Here is a 27,437-nt window from a genome sequence, read left to right on the forward strand (position 1 = left end):
CAAGGGGGATGGGCCCATCCCAGGCCGTTTGATCTTCTCATTTCCGCAGGCTGAGTTTGACCGAATAGAAGATCTTATTTTGCAAGTTGAAAGGAGAAAAGAACTGTGAGATTAAATACACAAAGATGTAGTTTAGCTCCTTTCTGCATCTCAAATGTGGAGTCTGAGGGAGGAGCCAGAACTTCTAAGCTTTTGATGACTTACGTTTGTTTTAGATGCTATATCACAGCCCAGGAGCCTGGATGTGCCTGGTGACTGACCTTTGTTCCTACCTGCTGGCCATTTTGTAACTCTTATCACAAGAAAACCAGCAGCTATCATCTGGGTCTGTATGTTCTGCCCACAGACATCTCACAGGAACCACGGGCCTTGCTTCCAGCTCTCACAGGGCCTTGCTTCCAGCTCTGTACTGAACTCTACTGTCTCCTTTCAGAAACACAAGCAAATATATGTGTGTGTGTATAAACACATTTACATTTAATATTCTCCTGTTTAAACCTCTTAATTATGACAAACCAGGCTCTTTTATTTCACACACACACACACACACACACACACACACACACACACACACACACTCTCACAAATTTCCTTTCCAATGGCACATAACCAAAAAGCAACTTAGCTAAGACTGAATTCATATTAAACCAGGTGACTTTGTGAAATCACCAGTGCATGTACAGGGCTTTATGGTTGGCTAAAGGTGTTCTTGGCCATTGAATTTTGCTCCTCATAACAACCCTGTGAAATAGCTATCCTCCACAGGGGGTCCATTAAGCCCTAAAGACCTTTCAAATCCAAAGTCCCCTCTGAGAATGTTGACTGAGCCCTAACCGGTTTGGCTCAATGGATAGAGCCTCGGCCTGAGGACTGAAGGGTCCCAGGTTCGATTCCAGTCGAGGGCATGTACCTTGATTGCAGGCACATCCCCAGTAGGAGGTGTGCAAGAGGCAGCTGATCGATGTTTCTTTCTCATCGATGTTTCTAACTCTCTATCCCTCTCCCTTCCTCTCTGTAAAAAATCAATAAAATATATTTAAAAAAAAAAGAAAAAAAAGAACGTTGACTAAATGGAGACTTTCACTTTTTACTGTGTACAGTTAGATAAATCCTGCCCTTCAGCTACAAAAGACTGAACCAGGGATCAGTTGTACTCTCTGCTTTTAATTCCATATCTGCTTTGGAGTCCTCATCCCGATACCTCCAGCAACATGGATATCACCTCCCAAGGCACCCTCCGCCTTTGGTTGGTTCTGATGGCCAGACAGAGAGGTTTATAGATTCCTCTAGTGAGTCTACAAGAGGGCCATGAGAGAAGACAACATCTTTAAGGGGTTTGGTGTGGGCCCATAAGAGGGTCTCTATATTGGAAATAGCCAGATCCTTTCTCCTAAACAATATGAATGACAGAGGGTCACAGAAAAAGTGTATCACTGAATCTAATGTCGTTCCCCCAAAATAATGCACATGGCCTGCTCTTTATGCCAATCCTTGAAGTACTGGAATTTGAAGTTACTCTATGGCTAAAGGAGACACTGTCTTGCATCATTACAATGAGCCTCCATTAATGAAAACGGATGCTTTTCCTCCTTGAAACTTTAAGAAGTCAAACTAATATAAAGGTCTAATTATTATGCTCATTCTGAAGATGAAGGCATGGAGTCTCAGAAAGATTAAGCAATCCACAAGTTCTCCTGGCTAGGAAGTGACCCTGGCTATGGATTTTGGTTCATTAAGAACAAAACAAAACAAAAACCTAAGTGAAATTTTAAAAAAATAATTAAAACTAAATAATAAATTTAAAAGTGTTTAATGTATGGACTTTAGATAATAAATAAAAATGAAACCCTATAGGAAGACTTGGATGAATCTCCAGGGAATTTACACTGAGCAGAAAAAAAAAAAAAAGAGTTCCAAAAGGTTACAGGCTGTATGTTTCATTCATATAACATTTTTGAAACAACATTTTAGAAAGGGAGGCTAGATTAGTGGTTGTCAGGGGTTAAGGAAAGGGTCAGGATTGGAGGGGGTGGGAGGGTCAGCAGGCTGGGTGGCCTAGGCAGAGCAAGCTTTAGATCAGATGTTCTTTGAGCCAACCCACAAGAAAGCCTTGGCTTCCAGGACACTTTCTCAGCTATTTCCCACCTTAGAGTAATTAGTGAAGTTGGAAGTTTTTCAAATGGTTTAGCATGACCTTAGAATTAATATACACAGGTGCTTGCCTGCGTAAAGCAGCTTGTTTCTGTAGAAAGTAACTATACTCTCAAGTGATGGAGAAGATTGACAACAACCTGCAAACCATCGCATGTGTTTTGTGGAAAGTCATATCGACCAGCACCAGCTGGTTGACTCAGTGGATAGAACATCAGACTGCAGACCTAAGGGTCCTGGGTTCAATTCCGGTCAAGGGCACGTACATTGGTCGCAGGCTCCTCCCCAGCCCGGGGTCCCGCAGTCAGGGTTCATGCAGCAGGCAACCAATTGATGTGTTTCTCTCACATTGATGTTTCTCTCTGTCTTTCCCTCTCTCTCCCACTCTCCCTAAAAATCAATGGAAAAATATCATCGGGTGAGGATTAACAGAAAAAAAGAAACAAAAAAGAAAAAAGAAAGTCAGATTGACCAGATGGCTTGGGAAGTGGAGCCTGAAAAAAAAAGAGCAGGTTCAGCCTGGTCTAGCTCAGTTCCTTCTGAGCTGGTGATGGTGTATAGCCAACAGGCCAATGGCAAGGGCAGGGAGGTACGAGAAGTGTGGTGGACAGTGCAAGGGAGGAGTGAAAAGGGACAAGGCGATACAAGCGCAGGAATCACAGCCTGAACGGGCTGTGTCGGATTCTGCCCTTAGAGACAGCGAGGCTCTGAGCAAGTCTCTTAGTCTCTCTGTTTCTGATTCCCTGTTTGTAAAATAGGGTGATGAGCCCCCGTCCATCCTACATTACCACGTTATTGGGAGGAACAAGTGGAATAATGTAAGTAAAAAGTGTTCTGCAAACACCTGTGTTCTATGCAAATGCAATGATTTGCAATGTGATTTGGCAAGATTCCTACTAGTGGTCCCTAAATAAATAATTTCTGTCGCTATGTTTTGGCAAGTTATTTAATTCAGTCTGAAGGCTGCCAGGTCACGACCTTCAAGTACGGCAATGCTAAGTGATCAGGTGCTGCACCCACCATGAATTCATGGATGGGGTCAAACAACTGAAGAGGAAGCGGGGGGGGGGGGGGGGGCGGCCGGCGGGGGGGGAGAGACAATGGGCCACATCTGAGCTGAACTCTAACTTCTACCACCGTCTCACTTTGCTTCCATGGCTGATCTTTGGCCCAAAGCTATAGGAAACTTTTAATAATGAATGAATGATCATCTAACTTGCTAAGGGGTTTTTTCCTCCTTTTCCACTTAGGTAATTTGGTAAGTAACTAAGTTTGGACATGCTGAACAGGAGAGGAGAGGAAAGACATCGTGATGGGTGACAGCCAGACACTCTCTGGGAGGGAGGCAGTGAGAGTTGAGTTAAAACCCTCCTGTGAGAAAAGTGGCCTTGTGTGGCAGGAAGCATGTTGCCTCTGGACTCAGCTGGCTGTGTGAGTAAACTAGCTTTATATTCTCTGAGCCACGGTTTCCTCACCTGTAAAATGGTAAGAACAACGGTGCTCTCCTCATAGAATTGTCCTGAGGACCAAATGAGACAAACAGATATGAAACAGATGGCACCAAGTAGGAACACAATAATTGGAATCCTCTTCTTTCTTCAAAGGATAGGAAGAAGATACCATAACTCCTTTAAAATATCTTCCTTTATTTTTCAAAGTGAATGAAAATAGGAGCCTTGGGCCCAGCCTATGGGGCTCAATGGTTGAGTGTCAATCTATGAACCAGAAGGTCATGGTATGTGATTCCTGATCAGGGCACATGCCCGGGTTGCAGGCTTGATCCCCAATGTGGGGTGTTCAGGAGGCAGCCAATCAATGATTCTCTCTCATCATTGATGTTTTTCACTCTCCCTCTCCCTTCCTCTCTGAAATCAATAAAAATATATTTTAAAATAAGAAAATAGGAGCCTCTTTGTAACTCCTAGAAATGCATCTTATCAAGCTTGGCATTGGAGTCAAACACAGATTCATACTCACGCTCCACCTATTACAAACTCCGTAATCTTAAACACATTAATCTCTCCTAATCTCAGTCCCGAGTGTAAAACAGAGTTTAGTAATATCTGCAAATACGGTTGTTTAGAAAGTTAAATAGGTAGTGTATGTAAAGTGCCCAGGACAGTGTCCTAAGTGCAGTCTGAATGCAGGAAATGGTTGTTCTCATTGTCACTGTCTTGGTGTGGCAGGAGTGTACAAAGAAACGGAGGACAATGTCCAAAGACATGACTATTATTTTTCATAATCAGTAATCTGTGGTTCCATCTGTACAGTACTTTTTTCCTACTAGAGTTAGAAGGTAGTTCACACTAAAGGTTATAGGCATGTGGATGAACCGACAGGGTGGTGTGATTGCCAAAAAACAATGGCTGTAATTCCAATACGACACCTGGAGGACTGGATGACACATTTAAATTGGACATGAACAAGTTGGACTTTATGCCAAAGGGAGCAAGCAGGATGGGAAAACAGCTGGAAAGATGCCACACGAGGAATATTTGAAGGACTAGGACAAGAGAAACTGAAGAATAAGTACAAATAAACCAATATTTGAAGGGCTGATGTGTGAAAGAATGATTTCATTTATTCTATCATTTCCTGGAGGGCAAACCCCAGACCAATGGGTAGAAGTTACTTGGGGATAAATTTTAGCTCAATACAAAGAATGTTCTGACAATGCAGCTGTCCGTCAGAGGAGCAGGCTGTCCAGTGAAGGAGAACCTGAGTCCCAAAATGTGGCTCTGGGGGTGCCTGAGCGAGGAGAGGCTGGGCCAGACATCTCCCATGTTCTTCACGACTCTGAAATTCTGTCATGAGAGGCCCACGACTGCTCCAACAGTAGCAGCCTAGTGTTAGCGCGTCATTTACACTGAGTGGCCAGATTATTATGATCTCTGAACCCATAATTAGAGGCCCGGTGCATGAATTCGTGCATGGGTGGGGTCTGGCCAGCCTGGCCAGGGGGAGGGGACATGGGTGGTTGGCCGGCCTGCCTGCTGGTCGAACTCGTGGTCGAGGGGACAATTTGCATATTAGCCTTTTATTATATAGGATATACACTGAGTGGCCAGATTATTGTGTGTTCAGAAATCATAATAATCTGGCCACTTAGCGTATGTGAACCTTTTCCTTCACTGTGTTATCTTGGGAGCACCACAATAGGAGAGAAGAGAAAGATATCCTTTTTAAGTGAATATTAGCTACAGTTACTACTGTAGATAACTGATACAAAATATGTACTCAACAATTACGTACTGCTTATCCACTCTAAGGAGGGTACCTGAAGCGCCAAACCAATCTCTTTTTGTGTTAAAATTTTCATTCCAAGAATACAGTGAAGAAAAGAAGCTATTATTACCACTAACGTTTAAAAACTAATTTTGAGCCCAGTTGGTGTGACTCAGCGGTTGAGCATTGACCCGAACCAGGAGTTCATAGTTGGATTCCCAATCAGGTCACATACCCAGGTAGGGGGCCTGCAGGAGGCAGCGGATCAATGATTCTCTCTCATCATTGATTTTTTTGTCTCTCTCCCCATCTCCTTTCCTCTCTGAAATCAATAAAAACATATTTTAAAAAAAACTAATTTTGAAGTAAAAAATCCTGCTTCTATTTCAAGCACATTACTAGTAATACCACAAACCTCAGTTTCCTTATCTGTAAAATGGTGATGATAGTAATATTTACCTATAACAGTGGTCAGCAAACTGTGGCTCGCGAGCCACATGCGGCTCTTTGGCCCCTTGAATGTGGCTCTTCCACAAAATACCACAGCCTGGGCGAGTCTATTTTGAAGAAGTGGTGTTAGGAGAAGTTTAAGTTTAAAAAATTTGGCTCTCAAAAGAAATTTCAATCGTTGTACTGTTGATATTTGGCTCTGTTGACTAATGAGTTTGCCGACCACTGACCTATAAGAACTGCTCATTCATTTATTCAACAAGTATTTGAGCACTGTTATGGACCAGGCCTGGCTCTGTTTGCTGGGAGCTTATATCATTGAGCTAAAAAAAGAGACATAGTCCTCATGGAGCTTACATTCCAGTGGGGAGGAGGTAGCAAGAAACACAGTAGGACAAGTGAAGTGTTAGTTTGAACATACTAGATAAAATTACTCTAAGCAATAAAGCAGGAAAAGGGATGGAGTGGGGAGGTGGTTTCTGTGAAAGGATTAAGTATGACAATGCAGGTAAAAGTTACTGCATAGGCAGGTTCAGTCGGAAGTTGTCAGTGTTAGCTATTATTACCATGAGGACTTCTACTTGCAGGAGCTCCAGTTAAATGCATCATCCCGCTCCTAAATTACTCTATAGGTATGTGTACCCAAAGTCAAAAACAAAAGGAAGTGGATCCTGCCACTATCTTCGGATGGGAGGAGTGAAAATGTCATGACCTTGGGGTTCTGGCAAGACTCCTTTGCGCAAGGATGCTGACAAAAACCTGAAGGAAGTTTAGAAACACAGACACTGGGGCTTGAACTGCACTGCATCAGGTAAGTGACCTCACTTTTCTAAGCCTTTGTTTTTTGTTCCATTGGACCAGGGCGATTTCGACACTTCGTAATAACATATATAAAATACTGGGCACATGGCAGGTACAGTTAGCTTACATTATTACTATCTAAACAAACTCATCTGCCTGTTCAGCGATTTTCAGTGTGTTCAGAATGAAAAAACAAGGCAGTATTCCTCAGGAGGGAGCATTCCACAATCATGTGTTGCTAGGAGTTGGACTAAGGTCACTTGTTATGAGAACAAACCAGGAAAACATCAGCAAGTGTTCAGCTGATTCAATGCTCAGTCCAGTGCTCAGCCTTGCTAGCTCCTTGGCTGCGGTCTTCGGAATTCCAGAAGATGCAAACAAAGACACACTGACTCACTCACAACAGTTCTTCGTACAAATCCGAGGATGCAGCCAACAAGCAGTCCGAAAGGATTTATTAAGTGTGTTCTCTCCACAGAGTTGGCGAGTCAAGGAGATACACAGGCTCCTAGTTTTCCCAGAGGCCTCTGTAGCAGGCAAGGTCCCTCTGCTTCTTACCACTCTGACTGAGAGTCTTGGGGAACGAGAATTTAGTTTGTTCTCTGCTGCACTTTTTTCTTGTGGGGACAACTTTAATATATATATATAATATATAAATTTCAGAGAGGAAGAGAAGGGAGAGAATCATCAATGGTGAGAGAGAATCATTGATCGGCTGCCTCCCGCATGCCCCCACTGGGTTGAGCCCGCAACCGGGCATGTGCCCTGACCCGGAATCGAGCCATGACTTCCTGGTTCATAGGTCGATGCTCAACCATTGAGCCATGCTGGCCACACTGGCCGGCCTCATGGGGACAGCTTTGCAAGGAAGGAGCTCTTTCTGCTTTCCCAGATGGAGGAAGTACTAGTAAACTCACATCCCTATCAGTCTCTCTCTGGAAATTCTGAAGTAAATGAAAGCTTTTGGGGTGTTTAATTGGTATTCGTGCAGTTTCCACTAGTCCTCCCAATACAAGGGAAAGAGGCATCAAATGACAAGGAGGTCGACTTTGCTGAGTCTAAGCCAGTGCTTTGCAAACTATCCACAGTGAAGGACCAGTTTGTTCTTATTGCCACTCCATCATAGACTAATAGTTTTATATAACATAATAAAAATGAACGGCTAGAAAAAAAATTGAAGACAAAATGCAGGCCAATGTTTTTATTACTAGATTTGACAGACCTAAAATTATTCTGACAAATGGCTATAAAAACTTCAAATGTTTACTCACAACTTCTGTATTTAATCTCGCCTTGGACTGCAGCACTGATCGAAGTCTTTGTTTAGCCACAAACATTTACCTGAAACAAAACCCAAAGCCGGCTTACCCTTCTCTATGAAATACGTTGATATATTTAGTGCAGTGTCTGACACAACGTAATTACTCACTAAGTATTAGCTATTACTATTGCTGTTGTCTCTGGGCTGGTGAGAAGAGGGATAAACATTAGCCGGGAGGCTGAGATGTAGGTCTGAGTTCTCCTCTGTCCCTGCTGGACTTGGACAAGTGTCTTTACCATTCTGGGCTTCAGTTCCCAAATTTATAATACATAATGAAATGACCTGGAATCTAGACTCTGACATCTAAACCAGTGACTTATGAGCTTAGCTGAAACCAGAGTGAAAAATACATTTGTGTCCCAGTATACAAACACACAAACATCAAGCAAGCACCTGCAAAGTTCATTACATAGTAGTATCCTTATTACATGCCAGGCACTCTATTGTCTTTTTTTAAAAATTAAATCTTTAAATCTTTATTGCTGAAAGTACTACATAATGTCCCTTTTCCTCACCCCTTTGACCTCTTCTGGCCCACCCTCATCCCTCACCCCAGGCCTTCACCACCCTATTGTCTGTGTCCATGGGTTATGCATATATGCATTCAAGATCTCTTCCCACCCACCCACCCACCCTCCCCCAACTTCCTCCTAAGATGCTGTCTGTTCTATGCTTCTATATCCCTGGTTCTATTTTGTTCAACAGTTTATTTTGTTCATTAGATCCCACATATGTGCACTCTTGTTTTATTTTTTTAAATGCTGGCCAAGACACATTTAAATCAGTTTTCAGTTTGAAAAATGCTGGAGCAAATGATATCTAGGATTCTCATCCTTGCTGGCATACTGATGGGACTAACAACTAGTATGCAGGTTTCTGTCGGTCATTTACAACTTGACTTCTAGATAGGATTGACATTATTAAAGGCAGGTGCATCTAAAGGTTTTTATTTTTGTTATATCTTAGTGAATCTATTGGTCACAAAGAAGAAAGGTCAAAGATGTGGTGTCTTGGCCTCACACCAGTGGATAACCTAGGTATCACCGGAGAAATCTCTACCTACCCTCATGCAAGTTTCCTTCAGCCACATTTGCTGGGAGAAAATCTCCTTACTGGATTCTGCTGTCTCGCTCAATTGCCTTCTACTTTCTGGAGAAGGGTGAGGGGATAGTAGTGGGTGTCATAAGGCCACTGGAAGTGTTAGGACTGAGTTGGTATTTCCATTCCTTCACACATTATAAGTAGTGGGAAGTAAAATACTGACATGCAACTTCCTTTCTTGAAGGGATATCTTATAGTCCGTTTCCTTTTTTTTTAAATCCTCACCCGAGGATATTTTTCCATTGATTTTCAGAGAGAGTGGAAGAGGCAAAAACAGAGAAATATAGATGTGAGAGCAACATATCGATTGGTTGCCTCCTGCACATACCCCAACCAGGACCTGGGCAGGGGAGGAGCTTGCAACCAAGGTATGTGACCTTGACCGGCATCGAACCTAGGACCTTCAGTCCACAGGCTGATGCTCTGTCCACTGAGCAAACCGGCTAGGGCTCCTTTTCCCTTTTAATGAATAATTTTAACTCTTTTGAATTTCAACTTAGTGAGGAATCAAACATGAAATTATCTTATATCCACAAACTTCTACTTGTAGTCGAGCTTCCCCTTTCCTTTTGAGAAGAACATCTCAAACACCCTATTACCAGCTAAATGTTTCATTTCAATGAATACTTTAATCTCATGTTCAACACAAAGCTCTGTGTCTCTCTCCAGCTGAAGTGAGGCTTGGGGTGGAGGTGAGGTGACCTCTTTCCCCCACCCCTCCCGTGAGGTTATTCTCTAGTCGTTTCCTTTCATTACCATCACAGTGAATTTGAGAGCTGGTTTTGCTGAAATAAACTCTCTCAAAAATGCTCTTCAAGAAATGTCGGGCCCTGACCGGTTTGGCTCAGTGGATAGAGCGTCGGCCTGCGGACTCAAGGGTCCCAGGTTCGATTCCGGTCAAGGGCATGTACCTTGGTTGAGGGCACATCCCTGGTGGCGGGTGTGCAGGAGGCAGCTGATCGATGTTTCTCTCTCATCGATGTTTCTAACTCTCTATCCCTCTCCCTTCCTCTCTGTAAAAAATCAATAAAATATATTTAAAAAAAAAAAAAAAAGGCCAAAGCCGGTTTGGCTCAGTGGATAGAGCGTCAGCCTGCGGACTCAAGGGTCCCGGGTTCGATTCCGGTCAAGGGCATGTACCTTGGTTGCGGGCACATCCCCAGTAGGGGGCGTGCAGGAGGCAGCTGATTGATGTCTCTCTCTCATCAATGTTTCTAACTCTCTATCCCTCTTCCTTCCTCTCTGTAAAAAAATCAATAAAATATATTAAAAAAAAAAAAATGTCGGCTCTCCTTTTCATGAAGTTCAAAAGAGTCCCTCCCTGTGTGAATTACCCCACCTTGGCGGGGGAGTTTTATGACTGGCCAAAGGCCTGTACTTTGAGATACCATCTATATCCTGGCTCACTCCTGGGGAACATCTGTTACCTCTGTTGGGAGGCACTGATGGGTCCACTCATGTGTTGTGGGGGAAGGGGTGCTCTTCTGTGGGACACTAACCAGAAAGCTTAAGTCCCAAGACACTTCTAGGAATTCACTTGAGACCATTGTGTCCAAGACACCTATCATCCTTGTCCCATCAAATGTGGCATCTCTCTTTCCTCCTACTCCTTTTCATAGCTTCACAGGGCCTGGGCCTGGGGAACTCTTTCTGGGACAGTGGCTTTCTAACTGTCAGACAGAAGGTGACATCTTTGCCCCCTCCAGCCCTCTTACATGGGTGTGAGGGATAAGGGCAATTCAAAAGCTGGCTCTGCTGAAAAGACCTTTTAGAAAAAGCTCTGCAGGAAGTGATGGCCACAGAGCTGCAGATCTCTGGCCATAGAAAAATGGGTTTTTAGCTCTGGGCTCTTCCCACTCATTCTTAGAAAACAGGAAATATTCCATTCAGTATCTCACACCACGTTAGATTTCTGCTGCAAGCTACGTGCCAGGTTCTGTGCCCAGCACTGTGAATGTAGCAATGGATAGAAACATGGTCCCTGCCCTCCTGGAACTCACAGTCCAAGGAGACAGTAAGCACACATCCCAGTCTATGTAATTCAATTGTGACAAGTGCTCTGAAGGAAAAGCATGGAGTGTCAGGAGGATGGACATAGTTAAGACTCGTAGGGGTCCTCAAACTTTTTAAACAGGGGGCCAGTTCACTGTTCCTCAGACCGTTGGAGGGCCGGACTATAGTTTAAAAAAAAAACTATGACCAAATTCCTATGTGCACTGCGGGCCCGGGACGAGTCGGCTGCTAAGCAGGACAGGCAGCGGCACCTGGCGGGCTGGATAAATGTCCTCGGGCAGGCCGCATGTGGCCCGCGGGCCGTAGTTTGAGGACCCCTGGTTAAGAGTGTCAGGGAAGGGGGTCTGATAAATTAATACTTAACCAGAGATGGAAGGAAAAGAGATAACAGGTGAAATGAATGGTACCGGTATGCTAGGTAGAAGGAAATGCACCTGAGGTGGGAAGTGGCTTGGTTTCCTGAATAAAGGTCAGCTGGGTGCAGGAGATGGGACTTGGGAGGGAGGGAGGAACAAGATTGCCTGGGACTTCATGGGGTGTGTTAAGGGCAGTAGTCTTCATCCCAAGAATAAAGGAGGCCATCAGAGGGTTTTAAAACAAAGTGGCATCATGATCAAATTTTCATTTTAAAAGGTAATTCTAGCTGCACAGCTGAGAAGGCATCGGAAGCTAGAGTGGGAAGGTAGTACAGATAGATGGTGGTGTATAAGTTTTGAAGCGCTTTTGGGTCTAGTTCCTTCTCAAAGCCTCACCAGCTAACCAACATTCCGGAACAAAGTTGAACTAACTCTACCTTACTTTAATTTCTTATACCTTTTCCTGTTCTGGACTCATACCCTTCCTCTCCCACTTACTAGCTGTGTGGCTTGGGGACCCTCTGTGAGCCTGGTAGGCAGGTTCTTCAGCTGTGAAATGTAGAGAACTCTTCTAATCTTTGAAGATTTGAATTAGAATGAAATGAGTGCTTTGGTACAAAGGCACTCAACAAATATTGGCTTGTCTCAAGCAAATAATCCTGTCAATTAGAAAAACAATAAAAAGAAAATGCCTCTTGTAGCTATCTGATACTATTACTTATACAAGATGCTACGCATGTAAATTATACAAAGGATTGCACAAAATGCACTTACTACAGAATAGCAAATTATCGTACTAGAATAATTTGAGACCTGATGGGTGAGTCAGGATTTTTCAAAATAGAAATCAATGAGTGATAATAAATGGGAAGGATTCATGTCTAGACATAACACTATACATTACACTGGTAGACTTTTTATTTAAAAGTTTATAATGCTGTTTCCATAAAGGGTGTCTATATCCCTAATGACATAGCTTACCAGAAATCTAGTCTTTATCAATATAACTTTGAGAATTTCTGCGTTGCTAGAGGATTTACACCTGTGTACTAAAAATACTATATTCTAGAAGAGGATTAGATAATGTACCACTACTTCTCAATCTGATGCCTACAACAGACACCGATAATTGGTAACAGGTAGACATGGACAGATGGCCACAGCATTCCTTTCGGTGGCGCCCAGGTGTGGCCTCAGAGTCTTCTCAGCCAAGTGCTCTATGCACTACCCCAACTGACCCTAAGACATTCCTCGTCCAAAGATATTCATTTTCAAAATGGAAGAAGAAAACAACCAAAAACAAGCAATGAGAATCTAAACAATGTGTCTGGAATTTAATTTACAAAGATAGTAGTACAAAGTGAAAACGAATTTCCCACTGACTAATTTGGAACCGTCTTCTATGTCTTCCTACTTTTTAACTTTACTACCCATCTCTTCACAATTGCATGGAAAATAAAAGGAGAGTAATAGTCCAAATGCATAAAGCAAGATGTAATCATCTTACTTTACTCCATTTTCAATTATGTGAATTGTTTTAACATGTATTACCCTGGAGCAGTGGTCGGCAAACCGCGGCTCGCAAGCCACATGCAGCTCTTTGGCCCCTTGAGTGTTCTAACGCCACTTCTTCAAAATATACTCGCCTGGGCCGAAAACCGACTTCTGCGCATGGGCCGTGAAGTTTCAATTGCACTGTATGTGCGCGCACGCACGTGGTATTTTGTGGAAGAGCCACACTCAAGGGGCCAAAGGGCTGTATGTGGCTCGCGAGCTGCGGTTTGCCGACCACTGCACTAGAGGAAAGTATAACAACCCAAAACCCTTTCAAACAATTTACATATAAAGTACCCCAGTTGAGCCCTGCCGGCATGACTCCGTGGTTGAGTGTAGACCTATGAACAAAGAGGTTACAGTCTGATTCCTGGTCAGGGCATGAGCCCAGGTTACATGCTCAGTCCTGTGTGGGGGCGTGCAGGAGGCAGCGGATCAATGATTCTCTCTCATCATTGATGTTTCTCTCTCCCTCTCTGAAATCAATGAAAAAATATATTTTAAATAAAAATAAAGTACCCCAGCTGAGAATGTTCCACACATGCTCCTGTACTTGGCCTTCTCTTCCATTGGGAATCTTCACAATCATCATGTGGATATGAAAGAAAAATACAAAGTGGCTTTTTGGTGCCTTCCTTACTCTTGCTCATATTTAATGAAGAATTCATGTGGTGCCTGGCCGCGTGGCTCAGTGGTTGAGCGTCAACCTGTGAACCAGGAGGTCACGTTTCAATTTCTGGTCAGGACACATGCCAAGTTGTGGTCTTGATCCCCAGTGTGTAGGAGGCCACTGATCAATGACTCTCTCTCACCACTGATGCCTCTCTCTCCCCCTTCCTCTCTGAAATCAATAAAAATATACACATATTTTAAAAAGAATGCATGTGGTGAAACATTAACTGGTAATGGTGAGAATGAACTATGTTAGATGAGGATATATAATGTAAATATGAATGCAGAGTTTTAAGAAAGCAATTTTTAAGGGGAAAAAGTCCCCCGTGTAAAGCACAGGAACAATCGATTTCAAGAAATAAATACCAGTTTAAGAAGGGTATAGGTAAATAATTGCACATTTATAATTGGCTGATTTTTCAGGGAAGCTAAAAATGTACTAAGCATAGGAAAATACTTGAAATTGGTGTGGCATGGATAAAGCTCAGTCTCAGCTCCAATTGTGTGGTATGATCAAGGTAGAATACGCATGAAATCTGGTAGGGGTAGTTCCTACAACTAAATCTGATTTCTAAAGCATGGCCCCAAATAAGAGCTTTGTGAAGTAGAAGACAGGGCCACCAATGAATACTTTTACCCATGGCTAATAAAGCATGTGAGCACTTAGGGGTTATTGCTGTCCAGTTCTCATCCATATGCATTTGTGGTTTTTTTTAAATTGATCTCAAAGAGGGTGGGAGAGAGATAGAAACATCAATGATGAGAGGGAATCATTGATCGGCTGCCTCCTGCATGCCCCCACTGGGGATCGAGCCCGCAACCCAGGCATGTTCCCTTGACAGGAATCGAACCCAGGACCCTTCAGTCCACAGGCGGACACTCTATCCACTGAGACAAACCAGCTGGGGCTAATCCATATGCTTTTAATGTCTTTTATTTTCAATTTAAACATACAACAACTAATAGAAAAATCTTTCGTGATCCAGAGCAAGCTCTTTTTAATGAGGCTGATAACACTTGAGTTGCTAGTTTTATTAGAATGTTTTCTTAAAACTTCAATTTAAAAATACTGCTATTCTTGTTTCAGTGTATTTCTACATTCTGAGGATAAATATGCCACATTCGAATGCTGCTTTAGTGATCAAAATAGTCATGTATATACATATATGTGTGTATATATTTATCTATTTATCTTCACCACAACTCCAAGGGGGGTGCCCAACTTCACAAGAAAAGGCATAAAACCATCAAGGGATGCTCCATCATTTGACTTCCAGTTGAGGCCTTTTTCTAATTCAATACTTTAACTGTTACACTTAGTTTTCTTTGTATTTAACAAAACTTTAAAGCTCTGCTACGTCAGAAACTCTGGGAATACCTCTAAAAGTCCAGAAATTAAGACAACGTTAAATGTTAAGGACTTGGAAGTTACATTTTAATTGCTTACATGAAATAGCAATTAATCTTCACCATGAAGACTAAGAGAGCAATCAATTCAATCCTGTTGTTGGCTGTAACAGTGCTATGACCCTTGAAATGCCTTTTTTTGGTGGTAAAATACGCATACAATTTACTATTTTAGCCATTTTAAAGTGCACAATTCTGTGCCATTAAGTACATTCACACTGCTGAGAATCCATTACCACTTATCTCCAGAATTTTTTCCTCTTTCCCAATAATTGTACCTATTAAACATGAACTTCCCAACCCCCTCCCCCACTCCCTCCCCCCCCCCCCCTGCCCCCTTCCTCCAGCCCTGAGCAACTACCATTCCATTTTCTGGATCTATGAATGTATGACATCCATGTTGCAGCATCGGATTTTCTTCCTTCTTTTGAATATTCTGTTGTATGCAATTGCATTTTGTTTACCCATTCATCCATCAGTGGGCATTTGGATAGCTTCTATTTTTTGACTTGTGAATGCTACTGTGAACACTGGTGTATAATTACGTTTGAGATCCTTCCTTTGGGTATATAACCAGAGTGGAGTTGCTGGATCATATGGTAATTCTTGTTTATTCCATTCTTCCCATTCTCACATACCTAAACCAAACATGATGACTATAACCACCAAAGCACTGCGTGTATCAATCAAAGCAGTGGAAAACCCCCATCAGGTTTCTCTTGTCACTTAACCTGTTAGAACACCTTACATCTATGAACTGCGTTGAAGAGGCCAAGGACCTCCAGGCCCAGGCAAGCGTCCTGGAGCTCCTGCAGCAGATGGAGCCTCGGGCTTCTGTAGACAGGAAACGGGACCCAGTATGGTTCCGTCTGTAGAAATACAGAGGTGATTCCAAACTACACCCAAAACTCACCTCTGCAACATCCCAGAGACTCAGGTGTGGATCCTGGGATCAAGGTCAGGTAAATATGAAACCTGAATTTTTATGGAACTAGTAATGGGAAAACAGGAAGATTGGGGAAGGTGGTGAAATCCTCACCAAGGCCAATGATTGCACAACGCCTCACTCCCTGAAGCACTTTTTCCACCTGCTATACTACTGCAAGTTAAAAGTGTTTCCCATTACTTGAGAATTCACCAATCCAGAATTTTCCTTTCTTAGAAGTTCTTCCAGGGTTTCTGTCAGAAATTCCTGTTCTGTTTAAGGGAGCAGGGCTGGTGGTTTAATACACAAATGGGCAGAGCCATCATTCCCTACAATTAATCAAAAACATAGTCTGGCCTGCAGTTTAGAGAAATTCTAAATATATGAAGATACGTGAAGGTACTGTCCATAATGTGGTCAATGGCATGAGAAAAATAACAATTCAGGGCCAAGAAGGTATGGTTCAAGGGGTTACTTCTTTGGGTGGAGAAGGGGAAAGAGATTGAAGAGAATTGTGTGAACCAGCAACGACCAGGAATGTCTGAGGACTGGATGGTGAGACAGAGCCTCTCTGGACAGGGAGGCATGGCTTTATCTTGCCACTTGCTTCCCATTCCCTTTTCCTGTACTCTGTTCCAGTGAAGGGCTTTATAATACAAATGGCCCAAGTCTAAGACAATGACTGGGCTGTGCTGATTAGTGGGTACCAGGACTCTTGTATGTTAAAACATCACACATACTGTTTCCCTTCACCCTGGCTGCTCACCCTACGGTAGCAGGGCCAAGTAGGGCCTGCCCTTATTCTCTCTTTGCCCAAGCATAACGTCACTGCTTTAGGTTGCTCACCAGTCAGCCGTCCAGTGGTAAGGTTCTCAGATACAGACTTGTACCTGGGAAAAGGTAAGAGGTCCTGTTTAGGCAATGAGCCTAAACTACCTGAAATTATCTGAATCTCGCAGCCAACTGTGATCTAACATATGATGAAGTTGCGCACTTTTATTCTCATCTGCTGCTATTCCATGGGTACAGCTTCCTAAGGAGTCTTGAGGGAGGAGGGATGCGGGAAACCCTGGCTTCTTTAATAACCCCACCCCAACAATACTCTCTCAAGTAGGAAGCAAGTTGAAAATGTGTGCTCTGTAAAATTTCCTAGTCTTTTACGTAAATCTTCCATTGGTTTGGTATTTATAGCTTCATATCTGTCAAACTGACTTGTTCTAGATGACACTGCAAGGTGGTCCTTAACTAGTTGATAAAAATAATTTCCATTTTATTTTCATGTAAAGGTGATGCCATCAGCAATAACATGGGCATTCAACAAACATTTTAAAAATTACATTCCATTTTAAATATTCATGTTCTCGAAAAACAAAATGCTATGCCCCTATCCATTCCTTAAATAAAAGATGTAATTTTATTCATGCAATTATATCAGTAATTTTCAACCGGTGTGTCACAAGAATTTTTAAACCATGCAATACCTGACTAGTCAGGGGCACTGACCTCTTTTCCCATAGGTTGTCAAATATAAAATGACAACAGCCAACACAATAGCCATCTGATGTGAATGAATCAAAATTATACCAATTTTTTTTGTCAGATCGGCAAAAAATAAAACATTTTTTAGTGTGCCGCAGAATTTTAGTAATTGGTTTATGTGCCATGAGATGGAAAGGGTTGAAAACCTCTGAATTATAACAATGCTGTTCAACATGTAGGGCTTTCTCTCTCTCCATTTCAGTTGATTTTCACTCTGAACATCTAATATTGACAAGTGCCAAGCTACTCTGGTTAGATCACCATTTACATTTCTAAAACCGGCACAATCACTTCAAAAACACTAATTCACACTCAGTACTTATCTAATACCAGTCTCCTACAAGTTTCAAAGATCCTAATAAATGTCCAAAATACCAGTCTCTTAAAAATGTCAAAGATCTTACTCCATGTCCATTCGGTACAAGTCTTCATGCTGCTGTGCAAACAGCCACCCAACTCCCTTTATCCCTATGCAAAGACAGATAGAACAATATTCTCTACCTGCAAGAGAAGGTGCAATGGAGGAACAGTGTAGGAGGGTTCTGGGGTTCCCGCACCTATTTCACATGCCTTTTTCAACTATCTTCCTTCTGGCACGCTGGGACTCGATCCTCCGATGGAAGGCAAGTTGGCTGCCATCCTTCAGTTATCACAGTACTGTACCTTTAGAATGGACAGCATCAGCACTGTGATAACTGAGCCAGGGCAGCCTGTCAGTCTCTGTGCGGGCTGGTGGCGTCCTTTCTGGTTGACCGCACGACTCCCTCAGAAGGCTCCCCATGAAGTGAAAGACTGAAAGATCCCCTTCTGGTTCGATATGTGGAGAAGCAGAAGGAAAAGTGGGGTCATAGCCCAGAGCATGGTGATGCTGAAATAGTAAGAGGCCCAGCTGAATTACAATAGAATGAAAGACAAACACATGACTTAATACATATTAATGAGGATGAGCAAACATGTTAGGCAGTAAGCTTTCCATCTATGTTTCACAGTGTATTTCTTCCATGCATCGATTCACTGACACTATCCTTTTGATTCAATCACTGGTGAAATAGATATTTATTTTTATTTACTTATTTTAAATATATTTTTATTGATTTCAGAAAGGAAGGGAGAAAGAGAATCATTGATCTACTGCCTTCTGCATGCTCCACACTGGGGATCAAGCCCACAAACCAGGCATGTGCCCTAACCTGGAATTGAAATGTGATCTCCTGGTTCATAGGTCAACACTCAACCACTGAGCCATGCAGATTGGGCTACTGAGGAACTACAATGTTGTAAGACCTCTTCTAGATGCTCAAGAAACTAAGATATGTAAAACATGGTCCCTGTTCTCCCAGTGTTCCCTATCAAACAGCAATAATACTTCACTTCTGCCTGACATTCAACAATTTTCTATGCACTCTCTCATTTGGTTTTCCACAAGAACCGTACAGGATTGTCAATGAATTATTCATTCATTCATCAAGAAAGGATTCTGGAGCCCATTTTACATATAGAAAATAAAAACCTAAGAGAGGTTAGGTGATTTACTTGAGATTATGGTGAACCCGGGCTCAAATCCATGTCTGATGACTGAGCCCAGTGGTTTTTTTTGGTCTACCTCAATCTGGCCATCCAACTCCATCAAGTAGATATTCAGATTACACAACTTTACACAAACAAAAGGATTTTTGAAAACATATACTTTTTGCTTAAGATTCTTACTTTTCTCAGTATCTCAGATCATAAAGCAGAAACTAGTGGGAGCTTTATTTTTAAGAAGAAATGTACATTAGTTAAAAAAAAAAAAAAGACATGCCGAAACCGGTTTGGCTCAGTAGATAGCGCGTTGGCCTGCGGACTGAAGGGTCCCAGGTTCGATTCCGGTCAAGGGCATGTACCTTGGTTGCGGGCACATCCCCAGTGGGAGGTGTGCAGGAGGCAGCTGATCGATGTTTCTAGCTCTCTATCCCTCTCCCTTCCTCTCTGTAAAATATCAATAAAATATATTAAAAAAAAAAAAAGACATTGTTCTTGTTCTGAGTGCTAAGAATGTACTCAAATTGATGACACTGGTGATTATGTATTTAGCACACCTGTGGGCTGGTTTTCACACTAGTTAATGTCAATCCTATGGTTACGGTGGTGCAAGAATCATTAACAAACTTTAGAATGCCTTTTAAAAAAATCAACATATGCTTTTAAATTATCTGTACCTTTGAGATGTACACCCTGAAGTCATTTCAGAGATGTACTTTTTAAATAAAAAAGTACAAAAAAAATCTGAAATTGGAATTCAGGCTTTAGAAAACCAACTTATGAAAACCATGATTCACTTGGCTTTTTTCCATGTTGGTCGTAAGTTCTCAAGTTACTTCAATATGGGTGAAACTTGATAGGTATTTGAAAAATAATTGTTTTCAATTAGGCATTTGCTCAGTTTCAAAGACTCATTATATGCAAATTAGATCTTAGCACTGTACTTCATATAAGTCAGAAGAATAAATTCTTTTGATCAGCAGGAGTCAAAAAAATAAAGTACAACGATTTTTAGCTCAATTATTAACTTTATGTACTATGAAACTGACCTTATCTTCAGAAAGTCATATCCAATGAAATAATCCACCTACACACAAATTAAAACAACATTCTATAAAGTGCAAAAATATCTAAAAGTTGAAGAGGTCATTGCCTAGGTCTTAGCCAACTGATGTAATACAAAGTTGAAACACGAGAGGGCAATGAAGATTTTTTTAAAAGAAAAAGTTGGATCCCATAACCTAAGATTCCTGGAAATAGCTGCACATTTTCACCCAAATTATAAACATCTGTTAAATGAACAAAGATATTGTGATTATTTGAGAATATAATGTAAGATAGCTAATCCATCAAAAAGGATAAAAAAATTACTACCTAAACACCTCTGGCCACAAGTTCTGATTTGGAAAAGATGAATACTCACTCTGAGGTACTCCAGGGAGGGTAAGTATGGGAACAAATAAATAAAATTGATGCACTTATTAGTTATTAGACTGTCCTTCACTATGATTGAATACTAGTGCAACTGAGTGTCTAAATATGAACTATACTGCTCGGCTGTGGTGGCTCAGTGAATTGAGCACCATTCCATGGACTAAGAGGTCCTGGGTTCGATTCCCAGTCAGGGCATATGCCCGTATTTTGGGCTAAATCCCCAGTAGTGGGTGTGCAAAAGGCAGCCAATCAATGAGTCTTTCTCATCACTGATGTTTCTATCTCTCTCTCCCTCTCCCTTCCTCTCTGGAATCAATAAAAATATATTTTAAAAAATAAGTATGAAGTATACAAAGATGAACTTAATGTTTGTAATGCACTACAAAGCTGAAATTCACTCTATTAGCCAAGACCAAAACCCAGACAACTAAACATTTTGGTACAGTAAGTAAAGGGTATTTCCTTATTTTTCTCTCATTTCCATTTTTTTCTATCTAAATTGGGGGTTAAAAAACAAGAGACCCAAGTAATAAAAAGCAAATTGTTATTCTGTGAATAGTTACTGAAATTAATATTCTCTCAGAAAAACTCTAAAGCAGTTTCAAGAAAAACATGGGCTTTCAGAATTATATTTTATAAATAGTAATAAATGCTTCACAAATGTAAGTGTTGTTTCTTCTTGGAAATTATTCCTTATAAATGTGTATTTTAAAAACAACCAAATCCATCAGAAACATTTCTTTTTCCATAAAATTTTCTTACAAATATAAAATTGTTCTGATTTTAAAACAAGTGAATCCAGGTGCTCATGCCACAGCATGAAAAGCGTACTGCAAGTAAGAGAGGGAAAAGGAGATAGTGATGTAAAAGGTTTTCCTCCAGAGAGTAAATTGTTTTTAAATTAAGTTCTATGATACAACTGAGAATAATTTCTTCATGATGCATGCACCAAATATTATTATCTAGATTCTAGAAAACTGAGTACTTCTGACTAATATACTAAAGAACTTGCTTTTAAATCTTGTGTAGTACAAAGGCACACACAAAAACCATGTCATGTCCCTCTTATCTATGAATAGAAAATGAAAATACAATTATTTTGAACCTTTAAGCATCTGATCATATATTAAATAACTAAAGGTAATAATAAGCTGCTGGCAATACAAAATATTTGAAAATACTTTTAAACAAAAAATAGTTTAAAAAGGTTAGTCTTTTACTGAGGTGTGATTTTTTTCCTCCCAATGTGAAAACCATAATCCAACTCAGTGACATTATAATATATGCAAATTTGATCAAACTGTGATATTATAAGAATGTACTGTCAACAAAAAATGCTCAAATTTCAACTACTGCTTTGTCAGAGGCACAAAGAATGTATATTAGCATTTTATTGCAAAGCTTTGCTATAATAAGAGTGTTTAAAAAACTTGTGCTAAAGTTTGGTAGGAAACTTTTTAAAGGAGAAAGAAATTGGCTGAAAAGGCAAGAAAAAGCTAAGGGCCACTGCCTGTGCAGTCTGCCCTGATTCTCGCAGAGAAGCATTAACTGGGGGTGTCACTGTTACCTACTTAGAGCACTGACTTCTAAATGGTCTCCTTAGCATGCTGGCCCATCTAGAGGAAAAAATCTATGATAGAAAAGTATGCATACAATAATGCAGAGACAGAAAGAAGAATGTGCCTCCTTGCTTATGCTGACCGGGGTTTTAGTCCAAAAAGGTTCCAGGAGACTAAAATTTACACGTAAGTGGACCGGCCCATAAATTCTGTTACATAGGCCTTTACCCCTTACACGTTCACTCAGCATACATACTTTTACTCTGTCTACTCCACAATTATTTTACTTTCTGCTTTTGCTCTAAATTCCATTTATTCCCCCCAGAGGTTGGATTTTATAGTCTGCTCACAAGTCAGTTTTCCTCTAATTTCACCTCAGCATTCTACCCTTGTAGAATAACTAGTCAAAATGATACACCCCTAGTTAACCATCTCTAAAAACCCCGACGGTCTCCAATTAATCCATGATCTCCTCATTACTGCAGCTGTGCCATTTAAAAATGCTGGGTCTGAAATTCTCAAATTCCCTTAATAGACAGCTAACGGGGAATACCAAAGCCTTGCGCTGACCTCCAATTCTAGAGCTGTGGCCTATTCCAGAAACAAAATCATACTCCTCTTTTCTGCGGAGTCTACCGTTCTCAGAGCTTCTATTCCTAAATCTGTGAAATGAACACATTTCTACTTGTAACATATGCCACAGTGGGGTTGCACTCATTGTTAAGTGTTATATCGTATCCTGCTGCTGAATTTGGCACTGTTTACTTCTTACTCAAATCAACAGGACTGTTCCTAAAGTCAGGGACTGTTTTCATGTCCCTCACAACACTAGTAACAGTCCTTTCCACAAAGTGCAAGCTCAACAAACATGTGATTAATTGATGAACCTCTTTATTTCCCAGGGATTCTCTAAGTAGGTTATCAACAAAAGTGTGTATTTAATTCCAGCCTCTGTAGGTATGGTCTTAGACAAGTACTTGACAGTTTGTCAACGATAAAATAAAGGGATAGTACTTAATGTCCTGCAAGTCCCTCCCAGTACCAATACTAATTTCATGAGACAAAACCAAACCCCGGGCACAATTACCACCAATGGAGGGCTGATGGTGGCTGGGGATAGAAAGTAAATGAAGGAGGAAGAGAAAATAAAGAAAGGTGAGTGAGTGGCAAGTGGAATCACTAAGATGCCACCAGCTGTCAAAATTGTTTCTGTGCTTCACACTGTTCTTGGATATATTCTGGCATCCTTATGAGTCTTTCATAAAAGCAGCTATAGCCAGATGTGTGGGAGCCTAAATTTTCCCATGTTGCCTCCACTAACCCTTCTCGTACCCTGCACATTTTACTGACCTTCTTGATTAGAGTACACATCCTGAATAGCAATCTGCAAAGCAGTCACTATGAGGTCTCATGTACTATAATAACAATTCTTGGGGGTCCCCAAATCTCCAGAAGGAAAAAGACAGGGAAAAGTAGATGACTGATAAACATGCAGTAACTGTCATGCATTCACTTCTTCTGTAGTCAATCCATGGACCAAAAGGAGTGATGTTATAGCCCACACCATCCAACAGAAGAAAATGTAATTGCTACTAGTATATTTAATTTAAAATATTCTAATAGCAACATTAAAGAAATAAACAGATGAAATTAACTTTAATATTTAAACTCAGTATATCCAAAATATTATCATTTGAACATGTAAACAATTTATTCATGAGATATTTCACTTTCTTTTTTTTGTACTACATCTTTGAAATATGGAGCATATTTTATGCTTATAATGCATCTCAATTTGAACACTAAGTTTCATCAGAAATACTTATTTGGATTGTATAAAATTTAGTTTAAAAAGTACATGCATGTGCCCAAATTGTTTCCAAATGTATTTAAATTTTCCAATACCTGAATCAAATATCTATTTTAAGAATGGTGTATTGGCCATATTTCAGATGCTTGACAGCCACCTGAGTGATTACTGTATTAATGTAGGTATAGACAACCCTGTTACCTGGCTTCTTTTAAACCTGAACCAGATTAAAAGAAGTTACCCCATTCAACAGCAACTCCTTCTACATCACTCACCAGGTGCTCAAATTATGCTACCTATTTTCTGCCCCACTACTAATCCTTACTTACATTGTCAATATTTCAGTGATGGTCATTCATTAAGCAGCTCTTTCCAAGACTGAACAACTCTTTTAGCTCAGAGAGAAAGGCACATCTCAATTCAGAGAAAGAATGGAGACACTGAGATTCAAAGATATTCAAAGGAGTTCGTTTTGGAGGTAAATGTGGAAAATCCTGACTGACATTGTTACTTCTCTGTCCAGGAGGTTAAGTCACCCTTCAAAGTTATGGCCATTGTTTACATTGAGCTTCTCCACTTCCGTACTACAGTAGCTGTCACTGCACCCATGGGTTCTTCACCTTCCTCAAGTGCTCCTTCCTAGTCTACCCCTGCTTTATCTCTAGCAACCTCTCTAGCCCACATTCCAGGAGCCCCTCTTTACTTCATTCTGAACAATGCTTGTTGTTGACATAATGCAACATGCATAATTCAATAAATGAATCTCGAACCATCCTATTAATCATTCATTGGTCTAGGTACCTAAGTTGCCTTGAGAAAAGCTTTTCTGAATATATATGCCCCCACCCTTACCCAAAGGAACCAATTACAAACACTACAGCTTCCTCTCCCCATGTCAAAGTTGTGTTCCCCTGCAGCTGATTTAAAAGTTGATTTTCTAAAGGAGCTGGATTCCTAAGGTAGTTCTATTTTGAGCCTTCTTCCTGTTCTGAAGCTAAAGTTGGAAGGGCTTAGGTGTGATGTCACCGAAGGGAGACCGCTGGCTTTTACAGAAGGGTCCTCTCCGGCAACTCCAGGGATGCTCTGATGGTGGAAACTAGGGGGAACATTCACTCCTCATCTCTTTCCCCTCCCTCCCTTTTGAGTCCCAGCTATTCCTTAGCCAGCAACAAAACAAGTTCAATTAGGCACGAAAACATATTTACATATTACACTCTTTAAGGATCTCAGAAATGAAAAGACTGGGAGAAGGAAACTGTCTCAAACTAGGGAACAAGGGTGACAACCTCTTTCTCCACCCACCATCCCCACCTCCCCAAATATCTATCACAGGGCTAGGAGCAAAGAGGGTGGGAGGCACCTCGGAGAATAAAGGGGTGATAAATCTCAGAAACTTGAAGAGGGAAACACTGGGGGATATTCAGGACAGAAAGGATACCTTTGGGTCTCTTCCCTTCCACTGTTTTCTCCTCCCTTTTGTATGGTTAGAATTGGGGCTGGGTGTGCCTTCTGCTTTGGGAGGCCTGTTTGGCTCTGGAAAAGGAAGAGGGGCCAGGGTGGGGCCCAGGGAAAGAGAGCCAGAGACTGCTCAGGCCTGATTCTGGGTTATGCTCTTAGGGGAAGCATGAAGGGGACTGGAAGGGGACAGCTGAGGATTCCATTACAAGACCCAGTTGGGAAAAAATAATAGCACTGGGCCAAGAGGGGTGGGTAGAGGGGGGAGACCTCTGTCTCTCAATCTAAACGCAGTAGTTAGTTGCTCCTTGGTAGGGGTGCAGGTCCAGAGGAAAAAGAAAATCCTAACACATCTGTAAACCACTACTAGCCAGGCAGGGATGGATGTGTCCAGGGCAACCGGCAGGTGAAAGCAGCACTTTCTGGCCAGTTCCGGGATGCGGGGTTGGCTAACAGCTCTGAGGGAACACAGGATTCCTTGGTTTCTTGGCTCACCTCTCCTCCAAAGCGGGAATAAGCACAGGTGTGGTTCTTCTCCAAGAAGGTGGCTTCTGGCGAGCAGGCAGCTGAGTGAAGGAAAGGATTCTTTGGCCCGGGAAGGCAGGGAGAAGCCTGGGGTCAGCTAAGGCCAGGAGCAGGCGGTGTCCGCCAAGTCCCCTCCCCCTTCTTGAAAACCGACCTGGACCGGCATAAATTACAGCAATACACCCCCATCCCCAATGTTTCTAATAAAAGAAACGGCCTCTCAAGACTACGTAAAAAAAACTGCAAGCTCTGGCTGATGAAAATAAACAGGTGAACCTGAAGAAAGCGGGAAAAGACCAGAGATGGGAGAATGAACGCGCAGAGAAATTGAGGCTTCCCCGCCCTCCCTACACACCCTCTTCCCTCCAAGCCCGGAGAATCTGCGTGGCAGGTTGCAAGCTACAAATGCCATGATGACAGACCCCATCTCTCCGCTCCGCGCCCATTCTCTCTCCTACCCCAGGGTCCAGCGTCTCGTCTCAGCCTCGTGGTAGCGCCCGTCCCCGGACCCCGCGCGCGGGCTCACCCTCACCCTGGCCCGCCGCCGCGGCGGGGACTCCGGTCTTCCTCTCTGCTCCCTCCTCCTCCTCCTCCTCCTTCTCCTCCTCCTCCTCCTCCTCCGCCTCCTCCTCGCAGACTCCTCCCGCCGGATCCTTCATGTAAACAACATCCAGGCTCTATTTACAGTCGCCGCCGGACCGCAAGGGACCCACGCCAGCACCCTGGAAGGAGGCGGGGGCAGAGGAAAAGCGAGTGCGCAACATTTACACACACACCCGCCCCGCCCCTCCGCGCCGCTCCCCTCCAGGGGCCGAAGCCGGGCGCCAGGGGGCCGTCGGCACCCTCGTCCACTCCACTCCGCGATTGTCTGACGTCCCATCAAGGGCCAAGGGAAACCGCGGAAATGCCCGTGGGCGAGGTCACCCCCCTCCCCCCCAACCCGCAGGAAGAAAAACATACCCCAACAACAACAAACCCAGCCCAGCAACACGCTCCAAGTCCGCGCCGGAGTGCGGAGCCCCAGGCCCGCCCCGCGCCCCCGCCCCGCTGCCTACCCAGAGGTGACGAGATGCGTGCGGTCCCCCAGGTGGCTGAAGGCTAGCGGGCACCGGGCAGTGGCTAACCCGCGGCCCTCGCCACCGCCGGGCCCGCCCTCGGCCCGCCCCCCGCGCGGGCGCCGAGCCGCCGAGCCCCGCGGTGTGTGTGCGTGTGCAAGCGCCGCGCCAGCCTCGCCAATGCCTCTTCTCCCCCACCGCTCACTGCGCCCCCGGCCGGGCTCCGGCGCCCACAGCCTACGCTCCACGGCGGCGCAGGCCGCGCACACGGACGTAGGCACTCGGCGGCACGGAGCCCGGCAGCCACACTCCTCCCGCAGGCGCCCGGACCCCGCCGGCACCGTCGCCCCCGCGCCGGGCCCGCCGCCCCCGCCCCCACCCCCACCCCCACCTGCGCCCCCGGGGTCCCGGGCCCCCCTTCCTTTGTTCTTCCCGCTATTTGCATGAGGATTATCTAATGACGCAGTAAGGCTCGCCACAACGTGACCGTCGCCATTTTTCTGTTTTTATTCTATCTCTGGCATGTGATAGATTCGGGGGGAGGGGGGGAGGGGGGGAGGGAG

The 27,437-nt window shown here is 42.9% G+C and overlaps 1 protein-coding gene across 2 annotated transcripts in view; it reads right to left on the reverse strand.

Annotated features, from left to right (window-relative positions):
• Window positions 1-26,998, reverse strand: part of JAK1 (Janus kinase 1) — a 224,532-nt gene extending 197,534 nt beyond the window's left edge. The window contains exons 1-3 of one of the 2 annotated variants that reach the window (XM_080656377.1): window positions 26,875-26,998; window positions 26,346-26,541; window positions 25,666-25,860 (exon numbers count right to left, since the gene is read on the reverse strand). The gene's annotated coding sequence lies outside the window, so the exon portion shown is untranslated. The remainder of the gene's footprint in view (window positions 1-25,665; window positions 25,861-26,345; window positions 26,542-26,874) is intronic. The other variant, XM_080656378.1, reaches the window with a different exon arrangement.
• Between the last annotated feature and the right edge of the window lie 439 nt (window positions 26,999-27,437).

The sequence above is a fragment of the Plecotus auritus genome, assembly GCF_963455305.1.
Source record: "Plecotus auritus genome assembly, chromosome: 2".
NCBI classification, from domain to species: Eukaryota; Metazoa; Chordata; class Mammalia; order Chiroptera; family Vespertilionidae; genus Plecotus; species Plecotus auritus.